Below are 22,272 nucleotides of genomic sequence, written 5' to 3'. Positions count from 1 at the left end.
TAACAGAAAGATGGAGTAGCTATGGGGAGCCCTCTCAGCCCGGTCATAGCTAACTTCTACATGGAACACCCTGGAGACAGCAGCCAAAAAGCCCACGATATGGTTCAGATATGTGGATGACACCTTCACCATTTGGAGCCATGGAGAAGAACTCAACAGGTTCCTAGACCATCTTAACAGCATCCACCCAAAAATCCAATTCACAATAGAAAAAGAAAATGAAGGACCGTGCAAAAAGAATCTGCGAACCCCACCTCCTCCAAGATGAACTGAACCACCTCAACTGGGCTCTCCAGGCCAATGGATATTCCACCTCAGACATCAGAAGAGCTGCAAGACCAAGAACAAGCCACAAGAGTAAAGATGAAGATCCACCCAGAGGAAAAGTGTTCCTGCCATACATCAAGGGAACCACTGACTGCATAGGGAAGCTGATGAGGAAACACAACATACAAACAATCTACAAACCCACCAAGAAAATCCAACAAATGCTACGTTCAACAAAGGACAAGAGGGATCCTCTCACCTCTGCAGGAGTCTACCGTATACCATGCAGCTGTGGACAAGTCTACATAGGGACCACCAAACGCAGCATTGCCCAGACACGAATCAAGGAACATGAAAGGCACTGCAGACTACTTCAACCAGAGAAGTCAGCCATAGCAGAGCACCTGATGAACCAGCCTGGACACAGCATATTATTTGAGAACACAGAAATGCTGGACCACACCAACAACCACCATGTCAGACTACACAGAGAAGCCATTGAAATCCACAAGCATGTGGACAATTTCAACAGAAAGGAAGAGACCATGAAAATGAACAAAATATGGCTACCAGTATTAAATAACTCTAAAATTATAACAGCAAAACAGCAGAGAGGAAACAACCAGGCACATCTTAACACCTCTCAACAGGGTATTTTCCCAGGCTCAGCCAAGCCTTCAAATGCTAATGAAGGTGATCAGTTGAAACATTCACACCTAGCTCCAGCAAGGAAGAGCTCCTTGCCCCACCCCAGCCATTCCACAGATATATAAACCCATTGTCCTAATTCCAACAGATCTCACTACCTCTGAGGATGCTTGCCATAGATGCAGGCGAAACGTCAGGAGAAATGCCTCTAGAACATGGCCATATAGCCCGAAAAAACCCACAAGAACCTAGTGATTCCGGCCATGAAAGCCTTCGACAATACATTGATTCATTGGAACTTATGTCATGAAATTAAATCCAGACAAGACAGAGGTACTCCTGGTCAGTCGCAAGGCCGAACAGGGTATAGGGTTACAGCCTGTGCTGGACGGGGTCGCACTCCCCTTGAAGGCGCAGGTTCGCAGCTTGGGTGTGACCCTGGACTCATCGCTGAGCCTGGAGCCCCAGGTTTCAGCGATGACCAGGGGAGCATTTGCACAGCTTCGGCTCGTGCGCCAGCTGCGCCCGTATCTTGGGAAGTCTGACTTGGCCACGGTGGTACACGCTTTGGTCACATCCCGCCTCGACTACTGCAACGCTCTCTACGTGGGGCTGCCCTTGAAGACGGCCCGGAAGCTCCAGCTAGTCCAGCGCGCGGCAGCCATGTTGTTAACCGGAGCGGGACGCAGGGAGCACACAACGCCCTTGCTGTCCCAGCTCCACTGGCTGCCGATTAGCTACCGGGCCCAATTCAAGGTGCTGGTATTAACCTACAAAGCCCTAAACGGTTCCGGCCCAAAATACCTTGAGTACCGCATCTCGGCCTACGAGCCCACGAGGACCTTGAGATCATCCGGGGAGGCCCTTCTCTCGGTCCCGCCTGCCTCACAGGCACGCTTGGCGGGGACTAGAGAGCGGGCCTTCTCAGTGGTGGCCCCCCGGCTGTGGAACTCCCTCCCCGCTGAAATTAGACAGGCGCCTTCCCTCATGGCCTTCCGCAAGGGCCTGAAAACCTGGCTCTTCGGAAAGGCCTTCAATTAAGTGCTATGTTTTTTGGAATGACCACCGGAATGGACTATGACTACGAGATGGATTATGACCCAAACAAGACGAAGCGGATTTTTAGTTTAATTAGCTGTGTGTTAGTAAGATGTGTGTTATGGCCCTGAATTTACTGTAACTGTTGTCTTTATGTTCTATGTTCTGTACACCGCCACGAGTCGCCTTCGGGCTGAGAGTGGCGGTTAACAAGTGCAAATAATAAATAAATAAATACCACTTGCCAATAGTAAAGAACTGGTGGGATCATAAACCTGCAAAGGTAGTGAAAAATGAACACAAAAATACTGTGGGACTTTCAAATTCAGACTGACAAAGGTTTGGAGGAAAGGGGGAAGGGATGGAGGGAGGGCAGTGCAGAGATGGGGGTTGAGTAGGTTGGGTACTTCCAGGTTCACCCAGGGTGGCTCATACAGTTTTACATTTACGTACACTTTTGAGTATGTATACAAAGTATATTCTTCTATTTGTTTGCCCATATATATATATACATTAGCTCTAGCATACATATTTATCTTCTTGCTTGGCTCGCTTCCCAATTTCTTGTTTATTTAGTCCTTGGATTTCGGTTATAGGTCCATTTTATACATCTCTTTGTTTTCCCCTTTTATGAATTATAGCACTACATTCCAGTCAGCTCTTTGTGTTTTTGTATAGTTCTGAGAGATTCTCTGTGTCAATGTCTATGTTTATTATGTCCATTATTTTGATTGCCCATTGGTCCATTGTTGGAATTTCTTTGGTTTTCCACATTTTTGGTAAAATCATCCTTGCGGCTGCTATTAGATTAAAAAAAAAATCATATCCTCATTTTCCCCCATTTTGACATCTAGTTGGAACGCCAGGGAGAGAAGCCACCAGTTTGTAAAGAAGCATGTACACATGTGCGGTCTTCTGCCAACACTTTAATACCTGAAACGCTCTGTGTGTTGTAAAACAAAAGGCTCTTGGCTTGGAAACACAGGCTGGAGGCTCTCTTATATGTAACAAAGTATCAATGTTTATTCAAACACTCCAGGCTCCAAACGATTGTGGTTACAATTGATATTTTTGTTGCAAATTTGAGTTTCAGTCATGTATAATATACTTGTTGCACTTTCCTGAAATAGGCTTTCAATGTTTCTCATTTGCCAAGATGGTATTTGCTTTACACATACTTGACTAAAATTACTTTCTGATTAAAGCACCACTGGCCTTTCTTTAAGTTCCCAAAACTTGTACTCTATTTGACTAACTGCTTACTTTTCTAACAGGATTTATTAACTATCTCTCATGAACAGGAATCCCTAACTCTCTGTCCTTCACAAACTGCAATCCCTAACCAACTGTCATTTTTTAAAACTCCCACTCTAACTCCCTTTTTGAACTTAACTCTGCCCCTTTAGAATGTTCAGCTCTGCTCTTCCCAACTGTCTGCACTAATCTGCATAGGACCAATCGGCCTCCATATGCAAATGATCTTGTCCGCTGTTGCTATCCTACTTGTCTCTAATCTTCCCTATCTGCCCCCTGCAAACAGATCTATGCACTAAAATTTTCACACAGAGTAACAAATTCGCTACATATGCCCCTTCCCTATAAAAATATTGCCGGAGGTGAGTGTTTTTAACCTCATCGAAAGCAATATTGTTAACTTATACCTTATCTAACAATTCTATATTCAATTCACATTTAAAACCATACATTCAAACATTTACATTTCTATCATATATCACATGAAAACATTCTTTAATAATGATACTATACAGTTACTCTACCAATACAATTTTATATAAACACACATATTATATACTTTAACAACATATATTATCAATATACATTACCAATAGTCATCTTCTTGCACCCGGTTTATCCAATAAGTCTACATTTAATTTACAGTTTAAACCATATACCAAATACTTACGTTTCCATCACACATTACATGGCATCATTCATTAGTAACAGTATAATTATCATATAATTTCTTACTACAATCCTGCATAAACGTATGCAGTGCATGTTTATACTTGGGACCTATGATGTCAATTCCCATCTTCTCAAAGGGTGTTGTTACTACAGGCACCGATTGTATAAGTCCTTTAGTTTTATCGTTGGCTTTCACACTTGGCAGGACTGACAATATGCTTTGACCTCCTTTCCTATATTAGGCCAATAAAATTTCTCTTGAATTCTTGCCTTTGTCTTTTTAATTCCCAGATGTCCTCTGAATGTTGTATCATGGGCCATTTTTAATATTCTTAATCTGTACTTCTCCGGTACTACTAGCTGTTTGTTCACTTCAACAATATCACCACTCTTCCTCCTTCTGACAACTCTATACAATCTTTCATTTATAACTTGGAATGAACTAGACTTTTCAGGTAATGGTCCACCAGCCTCACTTCTGGCTTGTTCCCATGACTCTCCTAAAGATTTATCTTTCTTCTGTTCCTTTAAGAACACTTCAGTCTGCTTATCTGCGAATTTCATTTGCATAAGTTCACCACTCTCTTCTGTGTCTTGTGAAGTACTTGCTTCAGTAGAATCACCGTCCATCTCCTCTGTTTCTGATTTTCTAGTAATTACATTGACTCTTTGGCATGCTTCATATAGGACATTTCCTATAATGAATGGAACTTCCAATTCCTTCATCACTCCAACTTGCCACATTCCTTTGTATTTTTTATAAGTTACAGTGATTTCCACTACCGAGGTCTCGAATGCTGGCCCATAGATTCCTTTTAATAGATATTTCTTATCAGGCACTATCTGCTCCGGGTTTATTAGTTGACTTTGGATTAGGGATACTTGAGCTCCTGAGTCTCTTAATCCCAATATTTTCCTTCCATTTATTATTATATCTTCTCTATAGTCATACTCTTCAACCTCTCTCATTTTCCACACTCGGAATACTTTACTGGTCTCAGCTGTCGATTTCATTTCACTCTTAACTTCCTCTGTATAGTGACCAGTCCCTTTATCTTTCTGTACCAACCGAATGTTTCTTGGAGGTGAAGTAACACTCTCCTCATTCCTCAACCTAGGGCACCTTGCTCTTATATGCCCTGGCTCTTGGCAATGGTAGCATGTGATCTTCACATCACCCGGTCTTGTTACTTCCTTATTATAGTAATTACTCTTTCTCCCATATTGTTGGTCTGCCTTGTCCCTCCCTTCTTGGTCTTTATTTTTCCATAATGGCTGTGAGGGACTTGTAGCATTTTTGTATATATATATTTGTTTCCTTTTTCCTCATACGATCTCTTATACGACATGCCCAAGTTTTTCATTTCGTAATCAGTTTCCAGTTCATCAAGGACAACAGCCACTTGAGACACACTCTCAATTTTCTTATCTTTGACATACCAACGCATGTTTAGGGGCACCAGTTTATAAAACTGTTCCAATGCCACCAGATGTTTTAGCTGTTGGAATGTGCTAACCTGACTTCCTTCTATCCACTGGTCAAGGGCTTTGTCCAATCGAGCTCCCAGCTGGACATACGTTTCGCCATTTTTTCTTTTTATCTCTCTAAAGTTCTTCTTGCACTGTTCAGGAGTGATCCCAAACCTAACTTTAACTCTTTAACTGATTTAGCTTGCCAATATCTGATTTAGCTCGCTTTAGATATGACATTTTACTTTCTTCTGGAATCTCTAGTTCCAAACAGGTTCGCTCAAATTCCAGCAGGAATGCTTCCACGTCGTCTCCCTTTTGGTACTTAGCAAATCTCTTTACTTTGGCAGAGAAGTCATTGTAACTATGTACACTAGTATTTTCACTAGTTCTATCTCGTTCCTGCATTCTTAACTGCATCATCAATCTTTCATGTTCTCTGGCCTTCTCTCTTTCCTCAGCCGCTCTCTCTCTCTCTTTCTTCAGCCTCCAACTTAGCTAACTGTAACCTTTCCTGTGATTACATTCTGCTTATTTTAAACTGAATTTGTAATCTTTGCAGTTCTACTGATGTAACTGTCTGCTCCTGACTCTCCTCACGTTCCTGTGCTCCCTCCTCTACCACCTCTCCTTCAGTTCCAGCTTTCTTGCCCTTGGGAGGAGCCATTTTTTCTTACTTTTTTCTTACTTTGCCTCTGGAGTTCTGAATCTTAGGGTTATACTAGGGTTATCACAGGATAACTTTTATTACAGTATTTTTTAATCACTGGATCACCTTAGCCACAGTCCACAGCTTCTTCTAGGCACTAGATTAGATGTATTCTATGTATCCCGTCGCTGCCATCATTTATGGAACAAAAGGGAGGGAAGCCACCAGTTTGTAAAGAAGCATGTATACATGTGCGTCTGCCAACACTTTAATACCTGAGACGCTCTGTGTTGTAAAACAAAAGCCTCTTGGCTTGGAAACACAGGCTGGAGGCTCTCTTATATGTAACAAAGTATCAACGTTTATTCAAACACTCCAGGCTCCAAACGATTGTGGTTACAATTGATATTTTTGTTGCAAACTTGAGTTTCAGTCATGTATAATATACTTGTTGCACTTTCCTGAAATAGGCTTTCAATGTTTCTTATTTACCAAGATGGTATTTGCTTTACACATACTTGACTAAAATTACTTTCTGATTAAAGCACCACTGGCCTTTCTTTAAGTTCCCAAAACTTGTACTCTATTTGACTAACTGCTTACTTTTCTAACAGGATTTATTAACTATCTCTCATGAACAGGAATCCCTAACTCTCTATTCTTCACAAACTGCAATCCCTAACCAACTGTCATTTTTTAAAACTCCCATTCTAACTCCCTTTTTGAACTGAACTCTGCCCCTTTAGAATGTTTGGCTCTGCTCTTCCCAGCTGCCTGCACTAATCTGCATAGGACCAATCGGGCTCCATATGCAAATGATCTTGTCCGCTGTTGCTATCCTACTTGTCTCTAATCTTCCCTATCTGCCCCCTGCAAACATAGATCTATGTACTAAAATTTTCACACAGAGTAACAAATTCGCTACACTAGTAGTCCTAATAGTAATGTTTCTGGTTTCGGTTAAAATTTTATATTTAATATTTTTTCTATCATCTTGTGTATTAGTAACCAATAATTTTTTACCTTTCTACAATTCCACCACATATGGATTAATTCACCTTTTTCTTTTCCACATCTCCAACATATATCTTTTGTTTTCTTTGGTAAATTTTGCGAGTATCTCTGGTGTTAGGTACCATTTGTAGAAGATCTTATAGCAGTTCTCTTTAAGGTCTGTAGCGTATGTGTATTTGATTTTTTTTTTGCCAAATTTCTTCCCAATTTGCTAGTGGTATGGGACGGCCTATGTCTCTTGACCCGTTTATCATGTTTTTTATTTGCTCTGTTTCTGTGTCCCATATTAGAAGTTGATTATATATTTTTCTTATAATTTTTGTATCTGTAGTTCATATTTTATCCCAGAAGTTTTTTTTTCGTTTCGAAGTCTATTGTCTTGTCTATCTTGAAGTTTTCCCTAATCCAATGATAGTGAAACCAAGAGATGGTAGAATCTATCAAGGTCAACTCCTCCTGTGATTTAAGTATTATTTCCTGTCCTCTGAACTTCAGTAACTTTTGTGATATGCTTCATTAGGAGAAATACACATTGGTGTTTTTTGGTATAGTTTGTCTTTATATTTACTCCAGATGTAAATAAGAGTGGCTCATATGGGGTGGTTCCTGAAAAGCATTTCTCTTCTTCCCCTTTCTCTCCAGAGATAGGCGTGCCATCCCTGAGTAATATCAAAACCCTCTATTGCTAAGATTTTCTCTTTTCCCAGCGTTGCCCATTCTCGAAGCCAACTCATGGCAGCAGCGTCATAATAAAGTGGAGTTCTGGTAGGGCAAGGCCTCCTCTTTTTTTTTAAATATCTGTTAGATTTATTGCACTTATCCTGTGTTTTTTTTCCATTCCATATAAATTTAATTATTTCCTTTTGCCATTTTTGTATCAATGTATTTGATCTGAGTATCGGGAGTGCCTGGAATGTAAAGAAGATGTCCGGTAGGATGTTCATTTTAACTACAGCTATTTTGCCTAGTAAAGAAAGGTTTAGGTGTTCCCACTTCTTTAATTTAATTTTTATTTCAGCCCATTTTTTCTCATAGTTATTCTTTATCAGGTGGCTATTACTGGAAGTGATTGTTACTCCTAAATACTTTATCTTCATAACTACCTTTAATCCTTCCCCCCCTTTTTTCTTTTTTTCCCTTTTTTAAAAGAATGTTTTATTAGTTTTATTTTACAAGTTTGTATTAAAAACATAGGGTTAACACACTGGGGTGAGAGAGAGTAGAGGGTAGAGTGTGGGAGGAGAATGGGGTGGGAAAGGAAGAAGGAAGAGGGACTGGGTAAGGCAAGGGCGGGGAGAACAGTGCAGGGATAGGGAACGGGTAGGTCGAGTACTTCCAGGTTCATCCAGAGTGGTGCATACAATTTAATATTTATGTACACTTATGGGTATTTATAAAAAGTATATTCTCATATTTGCTTTCCCACATATATAAATTCCTTCTAGCATAAATTTGTTGTCTTTGTGCTTGGGTTTGCCTACCCGAATCTTGTTTATCTAGTCCTTGGATTTCATTTATAAGTCCATCATATGCATTTCTTTATTTTCTCCTTTTATGAATTCTAGTACTGATTTCCAGTCCGTTCTTTGGGGCTTTGTGTAGTTCTGAGAGATTCTCTGTGTCAGTATATCCATGTTTATTATATCCATTATTTTAACTGTCCATGGATCCAATGTTGGGATCTCTTTTGTTTTCCACAGTTTTGCCAGTCATCCTTGCGGCTGCCACTAAGTAAAAAATGATCATGTCCTCATTTTTTTCCAATTTGAAGTCTAATAGTCCTAATAGTAATGTTTCTGTCCTTTCCTGTAATATTTCTTTTTTCCCCCTTATTCATGTTTTTTGCAATAATTTGTGTTTTTCTTTTTTTTAATTTACATTTATTGTGCAATTTTCCTATTTACAGCAAAAGAGGGTGAAAACATTTGTGTATCTAAGAGAAAAGAGTAGAGAAGATAGAGGAAAACAAAAACAAAAAAACCCCCAACCACCCAACCGACGTGGTGGGACTTCCCAAAATCTTCCGAGAGTATTAAGTTCTTTTGAGTTCAGTTCCTTTAATGTATCCGGCAGCAGATCAACCTGTTCGGTTGTTTCAAATACTGGACAGGTCTATTATCAAGGTCATCTTCATTGTCGAAATAAAGTCTTTAAATCCAGACCAGTCTGTCTTTTGCTGTGTTCTATTCAGTCTTTTGGATAGGCATTCCATTTGTATTATATCAAAGATTTTCAGGATCCACTCTTCAATAGTTGGAATTTCTTTTTGTTTCCAGACCCTGGCTATTAACATTCTAGCTACAGTGCTTAATAGGAAGAACATTTTTTCCTGATTTCTATTTAGATTTGTATTTGTATTGGTTATCCCCAGAAGGCACATTTCTGGTGACTGGGGAAAATTGATTTTAAGAATCTTTTGGGTCAGCAGATGTATTTCTTTCCAGTATTTTCAAATTATTTTGCAGCTCCACCATACGTGGAAGAAGGTTCCTAATTCTTTTTTACATTTTCAACATCTGTTAGAGATGCTCTTGTTAAATTTAGCCATCTTTGCTGGGGTAAGGTACCATCTAAAAAACATCTTATACCAATTTTTCTTTAGGTTATTTGCCATCGTATATTTTATTTTCACATTCCAAACTTCTTCCCATTGTTTTGTAAGGATATTGTGGCCTATATCTTTTGCCCATTGAACCTGACAATTTTTAAATTTCTTCTTTTTCAGTTGACCAGCATAGTAACTGCTGGTATAAGATTCTAATAAGTTTTTTTCTTTTCGCATAATTATGTCCCACAGACACTGTTCCTGGCAGAATCCTATTTTTGCGTGGATTTGATAATATTGGAGCCATGTTAATTTTTCATTTAAGAGTTTTATTTTGTCAATGGATTTTAGAACTAATTTTTTTGTCTTCTGTTTTAATCAAAATTTGTTTATAGGTTAGCCAATTCTCTTTGCCTAATTCTCTCTTAGGTCTTGCCTCCATAGGGGATAACCACATTGGGGTTTTATAGTATAATCTTAAATTTATATTTCTTAGAACTACAGAGACACTCGCTGGAACACCCCAGCAAGCGAGAGTCCAAAAGTGGCAGGCCCAAACCCAGCACCTCAATTCATGGGTGATACCAGATGAGAGACTCCCCCCTGGGCACTCAGAAGACTGGGCGACTTGGAAGGCGCTGAACAGATTGCGCTCTGGCACCACGAGATGCAGAGCCAATCTTAAGAAATGGGGCTACAGGGTGGAATCCTCGGCATGCGAGTGCGGAGAAGAACAAACCACTGACCACCTGCTGCAATGCACCCTGAGCCCTGCCACATGCACGATGGAGGACCTTCTTGCGGCAACCCCAGAGGCACTCCAAGTGGCCAGATACTGGTCAAAGGACATTTAACCAAATACCAAATTTACAAAATCTGTGTGGTTTTTTTTTTCTTTTTTTTCTTTTTCATTTTAATCTCTGTGTTTGTTTTGCTCTGTTAGAATTGTAAAACAATGGTTGCTGATGACACGATAAATATAAATAAATTTATATTTTTACCATGTTTTAATTAGAGAAGCTCTAATATAATGATCACTGAAACCTTTTTCTACTTTTCTTTTATTATACCATAGATACCCATGCCAACCCGTTCTAAGGTCATGCCCTTCCAGCGTTAATAGTTTGTTGTTTTTTAGGGTGGTCCATTCTTTTATCCCCACCAAATTGCAAGCTTCATAATATACTTTTAGATTAGGTAATCCCAGACCACCTCTTTTTTTATCGTCTGTTAAAATTTTGAAATTTATCCTTGCTTTCTTATTACTCCATATAAATTTGCTAATGTCTGAGTTCCATTTTTTAAATAAGTGATCATTCCTTATTATTGGTAGAGATTGAAAAAGAAAGAGAAGTTGGAGGAGAATATTCATTTTGATTATTGCAATTCGGCCTAACAGAATTTTTTTTTTGGTATTTCCATCTTTCTAGATCTTTCCTGATGGTCTTCCAGAGTGATACGTAGTTATTCTTCAGTAGTTTCGTATTACTTCGTGTAATAATAATGCCTACATATATTATTTTGCTTTCAATTTTTATGCCTGATATTTCTTGTAGTTGTTCTTTTGTTTTTTTAACGATATTTTTGACTAATAATTTGGTTTTTTGTTTATTGAGTTTGAATCCCGCCAATTTTCTGAAGGATTCCATTTTGTTTAGCCAATCGTTAATACTGTTAAGGGGGTCCTCTATGATGCACACTACATCGTCGGCGTATACCCTTAGTTTATACTGGTTTCATAATTTTCATTCCTTGTATATTCTTGTCGTTATTTATGTTTCTAATCAGAGTGTCCATTATTAAGATAAAGAGAAGTGTGGATAGTGGGCAGCCTTGATGGGTCCCTTGAGTAATATGAATCGGATTTTTAGATTCATGATCATTTATAATTAATGTTGCTTCTTGTGTGGTGTAGATAGATTCTACTACGTTCCTAAATTTGTACCCTATGTCGATCTCTTCAAGTAGTAATTTAATATAATCCCAATTTACTTTGTCGAATGCCTTTTCAGCATCGATGAAGAGTAAGGCCAATTGTTTTTCATTGTGTTTTTCATAGTATTCTATTGTATTTATCAATATTCTTGTATTATCTTTAATTTGTCTATTTGGTAGAAACCCCGTCTGAGCTTCAGAAATCCATTTTTTTTTTTAGAAAACTTTTAAATCTTTCAGCCATTATAATTGTAAAAATTTTAAAATCATTATTTAGTAAGGAAATGGGGCGATAATTTTTCATGTCACTTGGGTCTTTTTAAGTCTTCCATGAATTCCGTCTTGGGACCGTTCGGACAATAAATGTTACAGATAATTATTTTTTGATTATTTATTTCAATTGTTATGCCAACAAACCTTCCATCAATGTCTTTCAGAGTTTGTTTGGGATTTAGCCAATCTTTTGCGTAAATCACTATGCCTCTTTTCTTTTCATTGCTTGAGGCAAAAAATTCCTTACCCAATTTTCAGTTCACCAGGTGTTTTATGTGCTTGGAGTGCTATTATGTCAAGATTTTTTTGGGGATAGGTAGTTAAAGACTTTCTTTTATTCGGGGAGTTGATGCTGTTGATGTTATTTGAGTATATTCTAATCTCTTTATTCATGGGGGTTGTCCTGCATCTCCCACCGTAGAACCTCCTGGGGAGCACCAGTTGATAGTTTTCTGGGGAGAATTCCCTTAGTCTTTCCGTTCGGCCATTTCCTGTTGTTAAATGTTTGCTGTCATCATCGTCCTCCTCAGATTTATTTTCTTCACCTGGTTGTGAAGAATATTGCTTAGACTGCTTCTCTTTCGTGTTGCCATGAAATTTTCTTTGTGATGTTTCTCCTGATGGGCTTTTTCTATGATTCTCATAGAAGGCTCTGGCTTTTTCTTTGGAATCCAGCCAGTATCTTGTATCATTGAAGGTGACTGTAATACCCTCTATTTTCTCCCATTGGAATTTTATCTTTCTATTGATTAGTTCTTCCGCTAGAAAGGAATACTTTCTTCTGGCTAAAGTTTGTCTTGTAACTTCTTTCATGATGGTTATCTTCTTATCTTTGTAGTACATGGTAGTATATGGTTTTCTTTGCATTGGCTTTGAGAATTTCATCCCTGGTGCTCTTCCTGCAAAACTGATTACAACATCTCCGGGTGTCTTATTTTTCTTCGCATATCCTGTCAGGACTCTGTATGTTCTGTCCAGGTCTTGTCCTATCGTCTTGATACTTAGGGTATCTTCTATAAAGCACACGTCATCCACGAACCCACGTACTTTGTATGAATGGCCTTTGGCCCTCAGGCTACTAGTTCCGTGTTCTTTCTTATATTGGTTAGTAATACCTCAAGGGTCAAAATAAATATCAGCGGAGAAAGTGGGCATCCCTGTCTTGTCCTTTTTAAGATGGCGATGTTTGGTGATTGTTGACCGTTTACTGTTATTTTTGCCACTTGGTCTGTGTATATAGCTTCAATCGCCTTTGATTGCTATGGCTCAAGGTTATGGGATCTTGGGAGTTGTAGTTTCTTCTTTGGCAGAGAAGGCTTTGTAAAGCTACAGTTCCCAGGCTTCCATAGCATAACAACAACAACAACAACAACAAGGCCAGGATCGAAAAATCAGTGGATGACACAAAATGCAGATTGTGCAAGGAAGTTGATGAAACCATGGACCATCTCCTCAGCTGTTGCAAGAAAATCGCACAAACGGAATACAAACAAAGACACAACTCTGTGGCCCAGATGATTCAGTGGACCAGCAAAGGCCATGGAAAATGAATATGCAAAAATACTGTGGGACTTTCAAATCCAGACTGACAAAGATTTGGAACACAATACACCAGACATCACGATTGTGGAAAAGAAAACAGTTTGGATCATTGATGTTGCCATACCAGGGGACAGTCGCATTGAGGAAAATAACAGGATAAACTAAGCCGACCTCAAAATCAAACTGCAAAGGCTCTGGCATAAACCAGTACAGGTAGTCGGCACACTGGGTACCATGCCAAAAGATCTCAGCCACATTTGGAAACAATAAACATTGACAAAATCATGATCTGTCAACTGCAAAAGGCCACCTTACTTGGATCTGTACGCACCATTCGAAAATATATCACATAATCCTAGATGCTTGGGAAGTGGTTGACTTGTGATTTTTTGATATGAAATCCAGCATATACATCTCATTTGCTGTGACATACTGTGATTTTATGTCATTAAAATAACAACAACAACAACAACAACAATAATAAAGGCTGGTTTAAAGCTTGCAAAACAAAACCAAGACCAGATTTGGAAGTGGTACTCTTATTTCTCCAAAAACCAGGGGTTTTGGGGGATATGTTGTCTGGCACTTGATTGTTTGCTGTCAGCAACAGGGGAATTCCAGGCAGCAAATAATTAAGTGCCAGTCAATACCTCCCAAACAAAGGATGCCTCCAGGCAATTCACTTTGCAGCTGCAATGCTACTTTGCAGCTGCAATGCTACTCAATGCGAATCAAGCCTGTCAATTGCAACATTTACACTTGCTTCAGCTGATAAGAGTTCTTTCTCCCACCCACCCTGGACCATCGACAGACAGACAGACAGACACACACACTCCTGTTACCACATTTCCAGCAGACTTCTGACAAACCTCAGAGGTTGCTTGCCACAGATGCAGTCAAAACATCAGGAAAGAATGCTACTGGAACATGACTGTACAGCTCGAAAAACTCATAGCAACCCAGGAAAAAACACCTGTTTTTCCCCCCAATTTTTCTGGGTTTTTTTTCCAGGCCTCCTCATTTATTTATTTATTTACTATGCTTCTATACCGCTATTCTCAGCCCAAGGGCAACTCATGGCGGTTTACAAAATGGCACAATTCGATGCCCGCAACAGTACAAAATAATTTAAACATTAAAAACATTTAACACAGGTAAAAAATTCATTACAATTAACATCATTGCTATAGTCAGATGGAACCATGGCAGTTATAGGAGAATGACAGTGCCATGTGAGTGCAGATAGGCTCCTAAAAGATGTTCCATCTTGCCTGAGTTACTACTCACACTGCATCTATCTTCTTGTGTTTTGCTGCAGGTTCCCTGACGGTCTCCATCACTGACATGCGGGCGCCTTTGGTCGGGGGCTCTGGGGGTGTCTATGCCCTCTGCTCAGCTCACCTGGCTAATGTCGTGATGGTGAGCATGGTGGGAAGGGGTGGTGGGCATCAGACGTGAGGACCATCCCCTTTGACAAATGCCCCTTGGGATCTATCAAAGTGGATCACCACAAAATGTCTCACATCCAAGCACAGTCAAGATGACATCCCTCCCATCCCTGGCTCTTGGCTCTCATTCCATAGCCACTGTCTTTGGCTGCTTTGTTGTCATTGTTTCACTTGCCCTCTATCCCAGCCTGGGCCAATTTCAGTTCTCCTTCCAGTTGTTTTGGAATTCAACTCCCACAATCCTATTAGGAATTGTGGAAATTCAAGTCAAAAACATCCGGAGGGAGGGCTGAAATTGGCCCATGAGAGAAAGGAATCTGAGTCCCATTGCCTGGCGAGACTACAACTGCCAAATGCCATTGGATGTCTCCATGGACATTAAAGTGGAATGGTAGCGAGTAGAGTGTAACTGGCTGTTGAGCAGGAAAAGTAACTCCAAGCACAACCAGTGTGTGGCCACACATTTGATGTCATCTGTAATTCAACCCTATGCATTTAATCTTTGGCTGGGCATCATTAGCCTACGTAGCAGCAAAGTGTGACCGTTGCCTCTCCATGTTTGCAGGTTTGACCTTCATAGATTTGATAATCTGTGGACGATTTCCAGGTCTTTGCATGCAACTTTGCAGTCAACGGCTATCGGAGGCTGATCATGGAGTCATGCTGGAAGGCCTAGAGATTGTTGAATCTCTAGAACGTTTAGTGCACATCTATGGCCAAGGTGTTCTCTCACTTGAAAGTAGCATTTTTTCCACAACATTTCCACTTTTGTGCAAGTCCTGCACCCCTAAACCCAGTCAATGTGGAGAGCTGTAATCTTACTAGTTAATCAAGCCTTGCCTAACTCAAGTGACGGCTTCGAATACCCATTAATATTTTCATAATCTATTTTTTCTCTCCAAGTAGCAGCATAAGAACACAACGCCATCATTGTGACCCAAGCATAAGATGGGGACAGAGCAGTTTCTGTTTTCTACTCCCCAAAGGTCTAAGAGGTTGAGAGGAGAAAGGATATGAGAGGAGCAGTATGTCAAGAACCCCAAATAGACAACCAGTCTTTGATTTGTCTCTCCCTCCATAGAACTGGGCAGGAATGCGATGTCCCTATAAGCTGCTCCGCATGGCCCTGGTGTGCAGTGAGTATCTCCCTTCATTCCCTTGTCTTTTTTTCCTTTCAGAGGAAACTTTTCTTGGCTGTGTTTGCTTCCCATGTGGTCCTCCTCCTAAGAGGTCATCACTGGACCTGTGTGGCTTCTGCAAAATATTGACAGATCCTATATTTTGGAGTGGAACTATGGCTGCCTTCTCATACCATTCAGGACTCACCATTTAGCTGCTATGACCTTGCAGTGGCTGGTCGAGAGCAGAGCTGAAGGATAGTAGAAATCTACCAGAAGTCCTGAGACTTCTCAGAAGATGACATCACTGTTTTGCATCTGGGTATGGCACCAGCGTCTGACACTTTTCTGCTCGGCACTAGCCATTAAATGGCTGAGTTTGGTCTGTAGCAATTGAATGGTGGACCCCAGGAGGGTGGAAAGTCATTTGGAGGATGAGACAACACACACCGCCATAAATTGGACTTGCCTTTATGTGTGTCACTAACAGGAAACCAGCCATAGTTACAAATTCTCAGAATTTATTGCACAGGCTCCATTCAAGGATTTTAAAAAAGTGGGTGGGCTGGATGTGACACTGGGAATGCCCGCAGAAAAGGGAAGGGATGGAAGCTTGTTGAATAAATATTTCCCAGATTATTAGAAGACAGATGTTTAGCAGAGCACAGGCGTGCCTGTGGGAGCACATTAGTATGGAATAATGTAATACAAATAGTGAGCTTCCTGTATATCCCCTCTTTCTCTCTATCTCTCCCTCTCCTGATTGCAGTGAGCTCTGAGGTGGGCCGAGCCGTGTGGTTGCGCTTCTCACCCCGCTGCCCTCCTAGGGGCCCCAGCCGAGCTTCATGGCTCACCTGGCCGGGGCCATCATGGGCATCAGCATGGGCCTGATCTTCCTGCGCAGCTATGAGGAGAACCTTCAGCACCAGTGTGGCTGGTGGGTGGTCCTCCTCTCCTATGCCACCTTCCTATGCCTCCTTCCTGGTCTTTGCCATCTTCTGGAACATCTTTGCTTATGACCTCCTAGGGGCGCAGGTCCCACCGCCCCCTTAGCACCGTGCCCAGCCCCAGTTCCTTCTGCAACACTTACTTGCCCTGGAAGTGCCAAAATTGCAGACATTGCTGGGGAGGAGAGGGGAGAGCGGGCAGGCTTGGCTTAGCTGGCGCACACAAGTGCTGGTGCCCAGAGCGCATGCCGCGGGTCGCCTCTCTGGAATGACGTTTCTGCCAGACGCCAGAATATCTGCAGGATGCAAAAAAAAAAAATCTAAAAAGAACCTGTGCTTGGCTCCTGCGGGGAAGCCAGACAGTCGCATGGACAGGCAGCAGCCCAGGAATGAACCAGTGAGCTCTACCTTCCCTAAAACTCTTTGTATGCCAAACCTCACCTGCTGAACAGGTGCTGCTCAATTCCTCGAGACCAACCATTTCCTTTAGCAAGGTTGTGCTCACCTATTCCCACTTTGGCATGAGGACTTCTGTTCTGGGGAGCGGGCCAATAGCGTGATGTTCTCCTTTAGCTTTTGTTGACTTCAGATCCACAAATGGCATCCCACCTAACCTCTGCCCCACCCAGAACTGCATAGCATCCTGCAGATCGAAATTCTATAGAATCCTAGTGTTGGACAGATTTGGCAGAAGCCTTTGGATCATTCCTTGTTCTCTTGAGTGGCCCATTGTTGCCATTCTCATCAGGCCCTTGCTTCTCAGCTTCCGTTTGGTGTCTATGGGCTTCCAGTGGCAGCTAACCTTCCCTTCCATGTATTTCAAAAGAGGTCATAGTCTGTAGTGGGTAGGATGGGAAGAGTCATGCTTTTCAAGTGGGAAGTTCTTCTCCCTGGGAACTACTTTGGGTTCCTAGTCTATAAGGATGTGACCATGGCTCAGTCGCAGGGTAACAGCTTTGCAAGCACAAGATCCTGGGTTTGAACACAGCACCTGGGGTTGCAATATAGTCCCACCTGCAACCATTGGAGAGTCACTGCCAGTACTGTAGAGTCCGATACCATGCTGTCTGGACCAACAATGCCATTCAGTCCCAAAGCACTTTTCGGTATCCGTTGATGTGTTCCAGATGCTCTAGCCTTAACGCAGAATCCCAGATGAACCTTGCGTCTCAGAATCTCTGCAATATCAAATGGAGCTGAGAGAGTTACTCCCCATGCCTCCCTTCCACCACCTTTCCTATCCTTCCTTTTATAGGTCTCACCAAGGTGTTTAGCAGAAGCTCTTTCTTTGGTCTTGATGTAATAGCGACTGAACAATCAATCCTGTGTGGGACTAAATGCTGGGCCTTCGAAAATGGTTTCTAGAGCAGGGGTTTGTTTGAAGTCAGGGATGGCCAGCTTATGGAATCTCAGGTGAGTGGGAGAGTTTGCATGCGGTGAGCATGGTCCTCCATGTTTTGTTCAGGGTTGAGGGTGGGGAAGCGTGGAAAACTCCTTGGCCAGCCAAGCTGGTCGAAACACAACAGGTTCTGAAGCTCTACAATCATACATGCACTTTGGAGTTCAGGAGGAGGGTAGCGGAGGGATTTATTACAAAAGGGAGATAGAGAGAGATCATGTTCAGGACTTTGTATACCAAAGAGGACCACTGGAACACATCCTTTGCCTAGATGAACTCCAGGCTTTTCCATGAGAAGGATTGTCTCACTAGAGTATCCAGGACAGATGACAGCAAAACCATGCCAGTCCAAGTGTCGCTTCTGCTAAAAGACAGGAGCCCCAAGGCAAAGTAGGAGGCATTCCATGTGCAGGATTGGCATGTCTTTCGCCATTACACTATGGCAGAGAAGTTGCTTTGAATGGCAAAAGACTGGGATCCAATCGTCAGTACCTCCATGGTCACATTCACCCTGCAGAACGGTAGCATTGTTAGTCCATTTAAACTGTCATAGCTTCTCTTTTTCAGGTTCAACATGCCCAGCTCCTTAAGCCGCTCCTCATAAGACTTGTTCTCCAGACCCTTGATCTGGAACTGGCAGTTTCGCTGTAGCCCTGTGCCCTCAAGGACTTTCTAGCTTAAGGTGATCCAAAGGTGAACTTGCATAGGGTTTTCTGGGCTGAGAGTGTGTGACTTACTCAGGGCCATTGAGTGGGAGTTAAAACCCAAGTTTATGGAGAAGCATTTATCCTCTGACCAACTATAGACCCCCAAATGGAAACAGGGCTGTTGAAGTGGAGGCATGGTGCCATCATTCTACAGTGTGAATGGGAAGGAGAAGGTGATTTTATCTTAAACCCTGGAGAGCCATGTCAATATTACGAGTGGGGGGAAGAGAACATGGGTTGGAAGCTGGGAGAAAAGCAGAAAGACTTACCATGACTGTTGCTCATTTGTGTAATGGAAGGGTTGGCCGCGGCCCTAACCTTAGGCCAAAGCCAATCAAGATGATTGGGTTCAAACATTGAGAGTCACTGTGGACACATCCTTGAATCCACCTGCCCTCCTCCCCAAGGATTGGGAGGGTTCCTCGGGAGAGTTGGCACATTTGCTTCCCTTCAGAATAAGTTCTAGAATTTGCTCGCCAGGATGATACATGGGGAGAAGTTGACATGCTTTGATATTTTGGGAGGATCTGGAAACATACTTGGTGCAAATTGCCTGCTGCTGATTCACAGTTCCTTTCCAGAACTACAGTTCCCAGAAACCTGTCACTGGCCTTACCTGGCCATGCTGCCTGCAGAACTCTGGGAGTTTTAATCCCAGGAAGGTACGTTGCTGAACTCTGTTCTTTGGTGTCATGGTTTCAGACAAATGTATGTGCTTCTACCCCATTACAAAGGAAAAGGAGCATGGAAGTGCCGTGTGCCGTGAGACCAAGGAGGATGTGGTTCAGCGGCGACTCTCTGGTGACATGGTCTGACAGTTGCCTGCAGGTCTTGCCATAGCAGGCTGTTGGGGAAAAGAAAATCATGTTTTTAGAAGGAGAGATGAGGCATAGGACAACTGACAAATGGTGCAGGCTTGAACACTGAGTTGAGGAAACTAGGAGGGCAGGGAGGCAGAACTTCCTGGAAGTAAATGCACTATCTGAATCTGCAATGTGAGGGGAGAAGGGAAAGAAATACAAATAAGTGCAAGCGAAATGTCAGGAGAGAATGCCTCTAGACCATGGCCATACAGCCCGAAAAAACCTACAACAACCCAATATAAATAAATATTTTGCGCACCTGCTGCTCTGCTCTGTTGATTCTGTAGCTTCAAACCTAGGATGCTCATCTGTCAGAGGTAGAAAGGAAGCCTAGTTCCAGAAATAATGCAGTTGCCTTCTCCAACTCAAGATCTTGGAACCACCAGTTTAGACTCCTTGTAGGAGCCCCCGGTGGCGCAGTGGGTTAAACCCTTGTGCTGGCAGGATTGAAGACTGACAGTTCACAGGTTCAAATCCAGGGAGAGCGCAGATGAGCTCCCTCTGTCAGCTCCGGCTCTCCATGTGGGGACATGAGGGAAGCCTCCCACAAGGATGGTAAGCCGTCAAAAAACATCCTGGCATCCCCTGGGCAACGTCCTTGCAGATGGCCAATTCACACCAGAAGCAACTTGCAGTTTCTCAAGTCGCTCCTGACATGGAAAAAAAAGCCCTCTTCTGAACTTGGAACAACTGAAGGAAGCTGAACACAAACGAAGAGAAGAAATCCCATTCTGGAGAATCCAAGCTGGGCCCGGGTGCAAAAAAGGCATGTGATTCCCACCTCAGGTTTACAGAAGGCGCATTCCTTCCTTCTGGCTATTCTAACTCTCTGCCATCCCACTTTTTTGCTGCTTTTAAAATGTCCCGGTTTATTTCCTGCCATAAGGTAAGGCACTAGTGCTACATGGCAGAGAAAGCGAAAGACCCTGCAAAGCTACAAATCCGAGGATTCCATTGCATTAAGTTGTGGCCTTCAAAGTGATGTCAAATCGCATTAATTCCACAGTTAGGACCTTCTCTCTATCCGTGGCCTCCTTTCCAGGCATTTCTGTGGCTGCCTCTTAGAACAGGCTGGCTAATTCTAGGTCTGCTGCAGCTAACTGAATTAGATTCCTGTTTATTCCAACTGCCAGAATGCAAATATGACACATTTGCACTCGGGGAGGGAGACCACCACTCAATAGGATGATTTTGTACATTGGCTTTTCTTTTTAAAGTTGGTAGACATGTCTCTTTCACACACATGCATTTGCACGCACACACAGAGAGGGTTACTAATGGCTTTAGCTCAGTTCTCTGTCATCGTATTGAAAAGGGGCTTTGCATCTATATATATAAATCTGTGAGGCGAGTCCAACGGGACAGCAAAACTCTAAAAAAAACCAATGAAACTTAACCAAAATTCCCATGCCCATAACACAACCCACAAGGTACAAAAATATCTACTCAAAATGAAAAACAACAGAACAACACACTCACAAAATGGCAAAACAACATAACTAAAAAACCCCAATGAAACTTAACCAAAATTCCCATGCCCATAACACAACCCACAAGGTACAAACATATCTACTCAAAATGAAAAACAACACAACAACACACTCACAAAACAGCAAAACAACAAAACTAAAAAAACCCAACGAAACTTAACCAAAATTCCCATGCCCATAACACAACCCACAAGGTACAAACTTATCTACTCAAAATGAAAAACAACACAACAACACACTCACAAAACGACAAAACAACTGAGCATGCGCATTGGTGCCCAGCCGCAAGTTCCCTGGCGCGCGCACACAGCCTACTGGCCAACATTCCCTCTGCGGAAGCCATGGCCACTCCAAGCCCTATCACGCCGCTTCCTGCAGACACACACCCCCTGCTGCACGCACACACACAACCCCACGCTCCATCACTCCCCCCCGCTGCCACACACACACACGCAACCCCACTCCCCCCACCGCTGCACACACATCTGCAACCCCATGCTCCATCACTCCCCCCACCGCTGCACACACACGCAACCCCACCGCTGCACACACATCTGCAACCCCATGCTCCATCACTCCCCCTGCCGCCACACACACACATGCAACCCCACGTTCCATCACTCCCCCCACCACTGCACACACACACGCAACCACACTCCCCCCGCTGCTGCACACACACACGCAACCCCATGCTCCATCATTCCCCCCGCTGCCACACACACACACACACCCCACTCCATCACTCCCCCACTGCCACACACACACACGCAACCCCATGTTCCATCATTCCCCCCATGGCCGCACACACACACACAACCCCACTCCCCCTGCCGCCACACACACACACGCAACCCCACGCTCCATCACTCCCCCTGCTGCCACACACACACGCAACACCACTCCCCCCGCCGCCGCACACACACATGCAACTCCACGCTCCATCACTCCCCCCACTGCCGCACACACCCGCAATCCCACTCCCCCACTGCCACA

At 42.6% G+C, this 22,272-nt stretch overlaps 1 protein-coding gene and 1 pseudogene across 1 annotated transcript in view; one reads left to right on the top strand and one right to left on the bottom strand.

Moving 5' to 3' along the window:
• LOC137095175 (rhomboid-related protein 1-like) overlaps nt 1–16,973 on the top strand; it is a 71,177-nt pseudogene extending 54,204 nt beyond the window's left edge.
• The window catches only part of LOC132781813 (uncharacterized), a 341,517-nt gene that overhangs the window by 269,249 nt on the left and 49,996 nt on the right, over nt 1–22,272 (bottom strand). The gene's annotated exons all lie outside the window — the stretch shown is intronic.

Source organism: Anolis sagrei, chromosome Y (assembly GCF_037176765.1).
Source record: "Anolis sagrei isolate rAnoSag1 chromosome Y, rAnoSag1.mat, whole genome shotgun sequence".
Taxonomy (NCBI): domain Eukaryota; kingdom Metazoa; phylum Chordata; class Lepidosauria; order Squamata; family Dactyloidae; genus Anolis; species Anolis sagrei.
Note: the sequence above shows the minus strand (reverse complement) of the source record. Positions and strands in the feature narration are given on the sequence as shown.